The sequence below is a fragment of the Benincasa hispida genome, chromosome 7 (genome assembly GCF_027475165.1).
Source record: "Benincasa hispida cultivar pf3 chromosome 7, pf3_genome.v1.1, whole genome shotgun sequence".
Lineage (NCBI taxonomy): Eukaryota > Viridiplantae > Streptophyta > Magnoliopsida > Cucurbitales > Cucurbitaceae > Benincasa > Benincasa hispida.
In genome coordinates, this window is record NC_143484.1 from 31,703,201 (window position 1) to 31,712,712 (window position 9,512).

At 31.9% G+C, this 9,512-nt stretch overlaps 1 long non-coding RNA gene across 3 annotated transcripts; it reads left to right on the plus strand.

Annotated features, from left to right (window-relative positions):
• Positions 1-960: 960 nt before the first annotated feature.
• LOC120081313 (uncharacterized) lies at positions 961-9,272 on the plus strand. 3 transcript variants are annotated; one of them, XR_016530846.1, is made up of 3 exons: positions 961-1,092; positions 1,884-1,956; positions 8,932-9,272. It is a non-coding gene; the product is annotated as an uncharacterized LOC120081313 (long non-coding RNA). The 3 variants fall into 3 exon arrangements; XR_005482785.2 differs by lacking the exon at positions 8,932-9,272 and adding an exon at positions 3,275-5,882; XR_016530845.1 differs by lacking the exon at positions 8,932-9,272 and having other exon boundaries at positions 1,884-2,138.
• The last annotated feature ends 240 nt before the right edge of the window (positions 9,273-9,512 follow it).

Below are 9,512 nucleotides of genomic sequence, written 5' to 3' on the forward strand. Positions count from 1 at the left end.
AAACAAATGGTTTAAAAATACGAAATTACATCTACCAAAATAGGAAAACCTAAGACTTTTGAATTAGTGTAAATAAAGAAACTGATCATTTCTTTAGTTGGGCTGTTTTTGTAAAAGGCCCATTATACGTACACTAGATGGACAAGACAATGTTGACATCATAAATTTAGGATTATATTAAAGGATGATGAATACATATCTAGCATAACTAAATAATTGTAAGCTTAGCCTTGTTTCAACTAGGATTATACCCAAAAACAAAAAAACAAAAAAAAAAAAATGTTGCTCTTTATGTATGTAGCATATAAAAGACGATCACAATTACATTGATAAAAGCCTAGCCAAATATTTATAGAATGTCCTTTGTGTACCCAAAAAAAAAAAAAAAAAAAAAAAACTACTTTGCTACCAAAACTATTCAACTTGAAGAAAGCCTAAAATTTATATTTTTGTACGTATTTTATAAAATTCAATACCGTAATTAACTGAGTTAGAGTCAAACAAAAATTTAAATATGCTATTCTTTTGTTACAATTGTTATTTAGTAATTTAGAGTCTATTAAAGACTGACAATTGTACTTAATTTACCAGATGAAGAACTTATTATTGATGCTTCCACAAGAAGTAGAGTGAAGCAAATAATATAAAGAACTTATTTAGCTATTTCAAAAGGAATAGCGATATTATATTTTATCATATATGTTTAGAGTTCTAGTTGTAATTCGAATAAAAATGAGCCTACGTATTTGAGTCAATATCTTAATATTGACAACTAACTTGAATATGGAGGTTAATAAATACAATAAAAATCTTTTTGCAATAATCACCATAACATGTGGAGAATAGAAAAGGTGTGGAACCCGCCACTTAGTTGGAGGAATAGGATTTTTTTTTTCTCAATCCTAAAATATAAGTATAAAATAGGTGGCTAGTTTGCACTAGAAAAAGATGTGAATCATACCGAAATATCACTCAAGTTGAGATCTTTTTCTTTCAATTCAATAATAAATTGAGTTGGTGTTAGAGATGGTCGGTAGAGGGCGGTGGTAGCCAGCGACAGCCATGATGGAAGTAAAGTAGAGAATTAATGAGGTAGATTTCAAATATATCTCTCAAACACAACTTATTTCATAAACCGTTTTTCAAAAATTATTTGAGTGGCATCTTTTTTATTATTAAAAAAAAAATGTTTCGACTTGTTTTTTCCAAAAATAAATACTAAAAATTAAACCAAACATATACTAATTATCAAATAATTAACATGGATTATTGTGTAGTAATATGGTGCAAAAGAGCTTGGACCCCATAATCTAAACTCTTTTTATCTCTCTTTCAAATACCCAAAAAAAAAGTGTTCTTAGCATAAATATTAAATATCTATATTGAAATATTTAGCAGTTAAATATATCTATTTAGATATGTAGGACAGTAAATATTTGAGTCTTTTTTTTTTTTTTTTTTTTGTAGAGTACAAATATTTAAGAGTTATATGCTAGATTTTGCTTACGATAAAATAATTAAAATATTTACATTTATTTTAAATATATAATTAATAGTATATCTTAAAGCAATTCAAATATTTTAATTTAGAAATTAAGGAATGAGTATAATTCTCTCTTCACTCTCCTATTCATTCTATTAGGAATAAAAATCTCATTTTCAAGAAGGATGATATTATCTTGACCCGTTTGAAACTCATACATTTAATGATGGGTATGGGTATTAAATTAATACCTAAGAGTTAATAGCCTATCATATATGTCTCAGAGAATAAATATATGTGTATAGATATGAAGACATTATACCTGAAAAATAATTGTTGGTATAGTTTTATAAGTTTTGGTATGATCAAGTACATCTATCCACTCATCATATTCTTTTAGTGGCAGGAAGAGTATGGCCCATGCGGTGGTTGAAGAAAATGAAGTCTGGCCCAAGTCGAATGGATCACAACAGGTACTGCAACTTCTAGTTAGGTTTTATGTCATAAAATTCATAGTTTGTAAACAACAAATTCATTTTGTAAATCAATAAAGTTGTTATTGAAGTTTGATTCGATAAAGTTGTATTGAATATATAAATCGCTTATTTCGTTTTAGAAATAAATCCAATAAACTAAAAGATCCATGATTGTTATATGAGTACTTGAACTTTATATGGAGACATAAGAGTGGATCTGGTTCGAGTAAATAGTCTAAATGATCTATAGTATATGAATAAGGTTGAGTGTCTTATTCTGGTAACACTACCGGTTGTGATCCACTTTGTAGTTACTACAAAGAGTTGTAAAGTGCTACAGACGAAGTGATCCTGATTCGTACATGTAGTGACATGAAAAGTGGGGGCGTCCTGTGCAACGAGTTTGCACAAGATTCGACCAAGAAATGAGTCATTCTTACTCTATAACATTGTTTACTGTTTAAGACTGACTATTTCAAAACGTTGACTTAGGTAACTTGACCTTAATCCTGAGTTAACTATGAACTCTTGTTTATTCAGGATTATCCTGACTTAAGGAGCAAGAGGTAATCTCGGGGGTAAAATAACCTTTTGACCCAGTCGTTATTACGAACAACCTGTGAAGGGTTAACTTACTAATTATGATTATATCAAGTGGACACAATATATCTATATTGAGGGGAGTGCAACTACGGACTTTAGTGGAGTGACCCGGTAGTTAATGTATGGGGGTTAATTTGGTGTAAAGAGTTTAGTCAATTAATCTCGGATCGTTAGAGCCCATGATCTGTAGGTCCATTAGGTCCCCTACTAGCTCACAAACAGATTAGCTTTAGAATTTCGTGATAAGTTGATTTGAAACGTTCGAATTAGAATTAAGGAAATTAGTAATTATATGTGATATAATTACACGTTTAATATTGGAATTAAATAAAATTGGAGAATCGATTAATATTTAAATATGACATGAATAAGGGTTCATGATAGTGGAATTGGTGATTAATTAATTTGATATTTGATATTAAATTAATTAGAATTTATTAAAATGTTTAATTAGTTATTAATTATTAATTTTATTAGAAAAATTAATTATTGAATTAGTTTTAGCAAAATTAATAAAAACTCAATTTTAATCAAAAGAATTAAAATTGAAAAGTTAATTTTTAATTTTTATTTTGGAAAAGTTTCTGAAAAAAAATGGAAAATTAGAAAAAATGAAAAAATGGAAATTTCTCATTTCTTCACCTAGTAGGTTAGTCATCAATCCATTATATTTCTAGCTCAAATTCTCAAGGTGGAGCTGGAATTCATGCAGGATGTTGATTTACATGAAAGTCATGCAATATAACAATGAGATCTAAGTGGAAATCATGATGCAATCGGTTGCAATTTGCTGAGAAAAGTGGTTGAAGATGTGTTCTTCATACTGCTGAAAAACCATTTCTTCACCTCCAATTTCCCTAATTCAAACTTGTTTTGAGTCCCACAACTCAATCTAAGGCTCCAAGAGAATAGTAAGGAATACCTTGTGGTGGTTCACAACCAAAGAAAAAGAAGATTGCAGCTGAAGATCGTGATTCAAGAAGTACTTCAAAAGTTAGTATCGAAGATCTCTTTTTAGTTTATGAGCATGTTGAATTTGAAGCCAAAATTAATGAATTAGAATGCTTAATGATCCTGTTCTTTTTTTTTCATGACTTGTTTTTGTATTTTAACACTTCCACCATGACCATGGGCACGATGTAGCTACCTAAAGGAATACGTCGGAAGGCTCCAGCTCAAAAGATCACAAAGACAAAGCCAATAAGTGTTAGTATCACCGATCCTTTAAGGATCGGACAAATGCTTGAAGGTAATCTCCACTGTCTGGAGGACCAACAAAAAGACTCATTGGAAGAAAAATAAAGACTCTTGCCTGAGAAGCCCGTAGAGACAAACCAACTGGGATTTGGACGATTGAGTTAGCCAAGTCGAACTGTCCTATCGACTTCATCAAAAAGAAAGCTTAGGCCCATCTACAATTGCACAGCGATACACTATTCATCTCTCTCGCGAGTTGGCACAACTCTAGTGTGGAGAATGTTGGTGGATGGGGGCAGCTCTATCAACATCTTGTTCATGTCTACGTTCGAACAACTTGACTGGGCAAGAAGCAACTTAAAGAGGTTTCCCACCCTATAAGTTATATTTTTCAGAGAACGAGTAGTTCAAGAGGGTTAGTAGACCTCTCTATCAAACTCAGGGAATGAGTCGATCGCATAAGTAAAACTATGTAGTTTGTGGTGGTCAACAGCTTAAGCCCATACAACAATTTTAGGTAGACCCACTATTTACGCCCTAGGTGTCAAGTTGTCTATCTACCATTAGTTGATCGAGTTTTTAACCCCAAATGGGTTTGAAACTGTCAAAGGAGAATAGTGTGCCTCACAAAAATGTTACGCCACTACGTTAAAAAACACCTAGACCAACTGAGTCCACAATCTGACGTCCTCAATCTCCTTTCACTTTACTTGGGAACCTCTCACCCTATGTATTTTAATCAATTTCATCCCCAACCCAAGACAAGCAAAATTATTTAATGTTTATTTCCTTAAGTGACATCACTTCTTCCTTTCACTTTATTTCCCCATGTTACGTTAAACTCGGGCCAAATTTTAGAGCCACAACCACAATTGCTCCTTAAGGATGAATGTGTGCACAAAAAAAAAGGGGGAAAAAGAAAAGTAGCACTAAAAAAATTGAGTTAGAATCTTGAGCTATCTTAGAATAAATATTTAATCCTAATAACGTTGCAAAAAGAGGGAGATGATGATGAGATGAGTAAACAAGAAAAAAAATCATCAAAAGCCCAACTCTCCAAGGCAAGATAGGAAAAAATACCAATTAAAATGATCACGGTGTTGAGGAATGACTATCATCCTGTCCATGAGCAAGAGGACATCGTAGGTTAGACAGGTGAAGAACTCACCCCGACCAAACACGTCCCCAAAAAAACCTGGGAAGGGTACATAAAGCACGCTCAACCAGTACACCATCACAAGAAAGCAGCTTCAACCAACTAGGCATTTTTAACTAGCAAGTTGCTTATCTAGAAAGGCCGAAGAAGACACCCTGAAAAGGGCAACCTCCAAAACCCCAAACACGACAAGTTGAAGAGCTATCAAGGGTATCGACTAACTTTTGGGCCAATTGATGACAAGTGCAAATAGCTACAAAAGGTAACTACTTCAGTGATGACTCAACCAGGGTCTCGACCTAAACATGAAAAAACATAACTTTTATAGAACTAGTTGAACAGTATTTGGTACACCTCAGGTCGAGACATAGAAAGTAGATACCAGTCATACTTGTCGATGATCTAAGCCTCTAGGGATCCAATCAAAACAATCTAATGAATAAGAATCGTTTTTAACTTTCAAAGAGGGGAACATATATACCCCAAGGATTGAGGCAAAAAAATGTTGTAAATAACAAAATGAAAAAAAAAATAGGTGGATAGCACAAATACAATGTCAAGCACAATGTCACAAATAATATGTATGACAAGTAGGCAACACGAAAGAAAACAAAAAAATAACGACATGGAGATTGATAACCTAGTTCAGTGCAAAATCACCTACGTCTGAGGGGTTGTGTGCCCAATGGAATGAAACTTCACTATATAAAGAGTTCAGCAATTACAATGAAAGTACTTATCTGATAGACTCCCCCTTCCGTGACTCACATATAGCTTCCTCTTTAGTTTCAACTTAGGCTCCCTCTAAGTTTGAGCTCCCCTCACTTCCACAATAATGTTTTTCCAAGTTTTGTATGATATCCCTCAATACAAATACTTAAGCTCCCCCTAAGAGTGAGATCTTCTCATACTCATCATATTTAGGCTCCCCTAAATATGAGTTTTTATCATCTTGAATGTACTTAGGCTCCCCTTAAATACAATATCAAATCAAACTCTTCCTGAATTCCACATGTTGAGTTTTTAGCAAAATATTAGAAGTGCAGTTGTCCTACATAAAAAAGATTTAGAAAAGTTCTGGTCTTGTCCTACATTGAAAAGGTTTAGGAAAGTCATGGGCTTGTCTTACATAAAAAAAAAAAAAAAAAAAAAAAAAAAAAAAAAAGTTTTGGAAGGTCATGGGCTCCAAGCTTATAAAAGGAGTCCATGCCTTTGGTTTTTAGTCGTTCCAATTAAAAACACTTTAAGTTTGGATGTGCTAACTCTAGTTAAATTCCCTTTATGTATTCTCTAGTTTGAGAGTGGGAAAAGAGTGAGAGTAGTCAAAATCTTTGAGAGAATTGCTCTGTGTGATTGTAATAATTTTTCACATAGTATATTTCTTTCTGATTGATCGTAGTTTTTATCCCGTTTGGGAGTTTTCCACGTAAATTCTTGTATTTTCTATTTTATTGGTTTCCTTTTAATTTATCTGTCATTTTCTACTTGTTCTCGTGGTAGAAGTGGGAGGTTTTTTCCAAAACTACAAAGGCTGCTGAACAAAAATCTCGAGGACAATATAAGAATCTTCAATAGCAATACATAGAGGTTGAGGCTTAAACAAACCTTGAGCTCAAAAGTCTTAATACACACTTTTTTTAATTATAAGGCTAACCTTAAAAATAAATAAGAGTACAATATAAATAAGGCTAGTTTTAGGATATCTTTTAGGAGCGAATAAATATTCTTTGTTGAAAAATAAGGAAGATAGTCATAGAAATCTGCAAATCACACAGATGGATAAGAAAAAGATATTCTGTCAAATCTGCTGCCAGACATATAACAATGTCAATAACAAAGTCTTTGATATGTTGCACAATATGTTGCTCGAGTTTTGCCTGTAATAAAATCAACCCACCACATTGCAGTCTTTTGATAAAATCAGCCAATCACATTATAGTAACAAAAAGAAACTAAAGGTTCACCTGCCACCTCTTGAAACAACTCAATTCCAAATAAGTGCAGAATAGGGGAACGTGTGTTAGGGAAAAGTCAAAAGCCTTAGAATCTGAGCCAACCAACTAAGCAAGTAAAACATACTAATCGAAAAATAACCATGCTACACTCGGTCTAGCGCCGTAAACAACTCTGGCATCGCTAGAGTTACACATAACCATAAGTGACTATCAAATAAAAGGCATTATAAATAGCCTCGATCAATGACTCCAAAAGGAAGAGTAATTAATCTCCTCAAGGAGCGTCGTGACCTTACTTTTGTGTACTTTGATTAACTATACATTCTATATACTAACTTAAGCATCGAAGTATAAGCTCAGCATCACATCGGTGCAAAAATTTTTCATGCAAGTCAACTTAAAAATGTGACCAAACCAAGAGAAGTGGGTTAGAGATCAAATCCACGAGAGACCCGCAATGATGATAGATGTATGCAAGATCCAAAGTGCCCACATAATCCATGACCAAATTGTGATGTCATTTAAACATCTTTTGATCATAAAATTGTGTAGACAAAAAATATATATGGATTAATTTGAAGGAGACTATCCTTTCCCTATTCCTATTGAAAAAGACTGTGGTTCGCAAATATTGGGTAGTAGCTCAATTCTTGTGTTGGATTGATGGTGAAAAACTTAATGAACCAATTTGGAGTTTTGTACAAATAATGACGACCCACAAACATAGCAAAGGGCTGAATATTAAGCTGCATATGATAACCATGTTTCCTCATCAAGGGCTTGTGTTTGTTTAATAGAATATAATAAGTTTTGGGGCTAAATCATCTGCTTAATTGAGAAAGAGAGAATTCAAAATGAGACTAATGATTTAAATTGAAGTCTTGTTCTTGTACTTTCAATACCATCTCTTTTTTTAAAAAAAAGAAAAAAAAAAAAGAAAAAAAGAAAAGAAAAGAAAAGAAATTTCATCTCTATTTAGTTCTTATTTCTAAAAAATTACAGTCTTATCTTTAATTGAGTTGATGTGATGTGACCAAAGAACTCAATAAATAAATATGATGTTATGTTAGTACTTTGTTGATAGTTTTAAAAGACAACGATAAAATAGAAATATAGTAAAAAAAAAAGTTTAGAAATATAATTGAATTTTTTATTTTAAATTTAGGGGTAAAATATACACAATATCTAAAACGTACATATCAATCCATCATAGACGACATGATTCAATAAAAATAGGGTGGTTTAAGTCGGTTTAGGAATATGAGAGCAAAGAGAAATTCCTTCGAGGTCACGAAATGTAAAGATCCGATCTTTGACAACCGTCGTAAGAATAACAAAATCGATTGTATCTTCGACATTATAACCATAGGTAGGACCAGTTATAGGATGATCATCGATCTTTGTATTTTTTGTTTTAGTTCGTTTTAGTCTTTATCCTTTAAAAAGGTGACTATTTTGATTTCCGTTTTACAAACGTGACATAATAGAATTTCTTTGATACATATGTATGGCTATACTTTAAAAAAATTAGTTGATGAAATGTATTGTTAAATTTCGATAAAAATGAAATATACAAAATAGTCACTTTTAAAAAAAATAAAATAAATATTTTATAATACAGTGACTAAATGAACAAAAGTTCAAAATGAAAGTACAAAAACGAATATTTTAAAAATATATAGACTAAAATAAAAGTTACAATATAAACCTAAGAATAATTTGAATGGGAGTCTACATAAAAAAACCTAAAGAATAGACAAATATTACGTTAATGTCTTAAACATTTCATGTTTTACAAAAAAAAAAAAATATTGACCTCTCTATTTTCATTAATATCAATGGCTATTTACAATTTAGCCCTCACCTACATTTTATATATATACATATTTATTTATTTATTTATTTATTTATTTATTTATTTATCTATCCTCCATGCATAATCTCTCCCCAATAATATATTTCATATATTCTCTCTCCCATAATTCACACAAATTTCTTCCTCTTCTCTCTCTTTTCTCTTTCCCCCTCTCTCTTTTCTCCTTTCGGCGGTGTGAGTTGCAGGCGGTAGACGGCAACATGGGACGAATTAATGGCTCGGCACAAGATGACACGAACGACTTGGGATGAATCAATGGCACGGATGATATGGGACGAATCGACGGTAACGGGTTGAGCAGATTCGATCGACGGCACGACAGGGTGAGCAAATCCAATCGACGACAACGAGTAGAGAGATCTGTGGCTGCCATGCTGAAGAAGAAGAGATGAAGATGGAGGGTTATGTATTATAAACCTCCATATGAAGATGGACTTTATTTTTTTCTATTTTTTATATATATTATGATATATATGTACTTTTTTAGCTTTAGTAGAAAATTTGATATATATTGTGGTATATGTATTCGTTTATTTGATATTAACGAGTATTTTTTTTATTTAGACTTATTGTATTATGATATATATACTATGGTATAAATGAAATTTATAAAGATTTATATACTGTGATATATTTCATATATTGTTTTATACTGTGATTTATGTCAAGCATTGAGTCAATCTCTAATTTATAAATTGTAATATATTTCATATATTGATAGAATATTTTCAAATACCTAACAAAATGTTTTAAGGTATATTTAAAA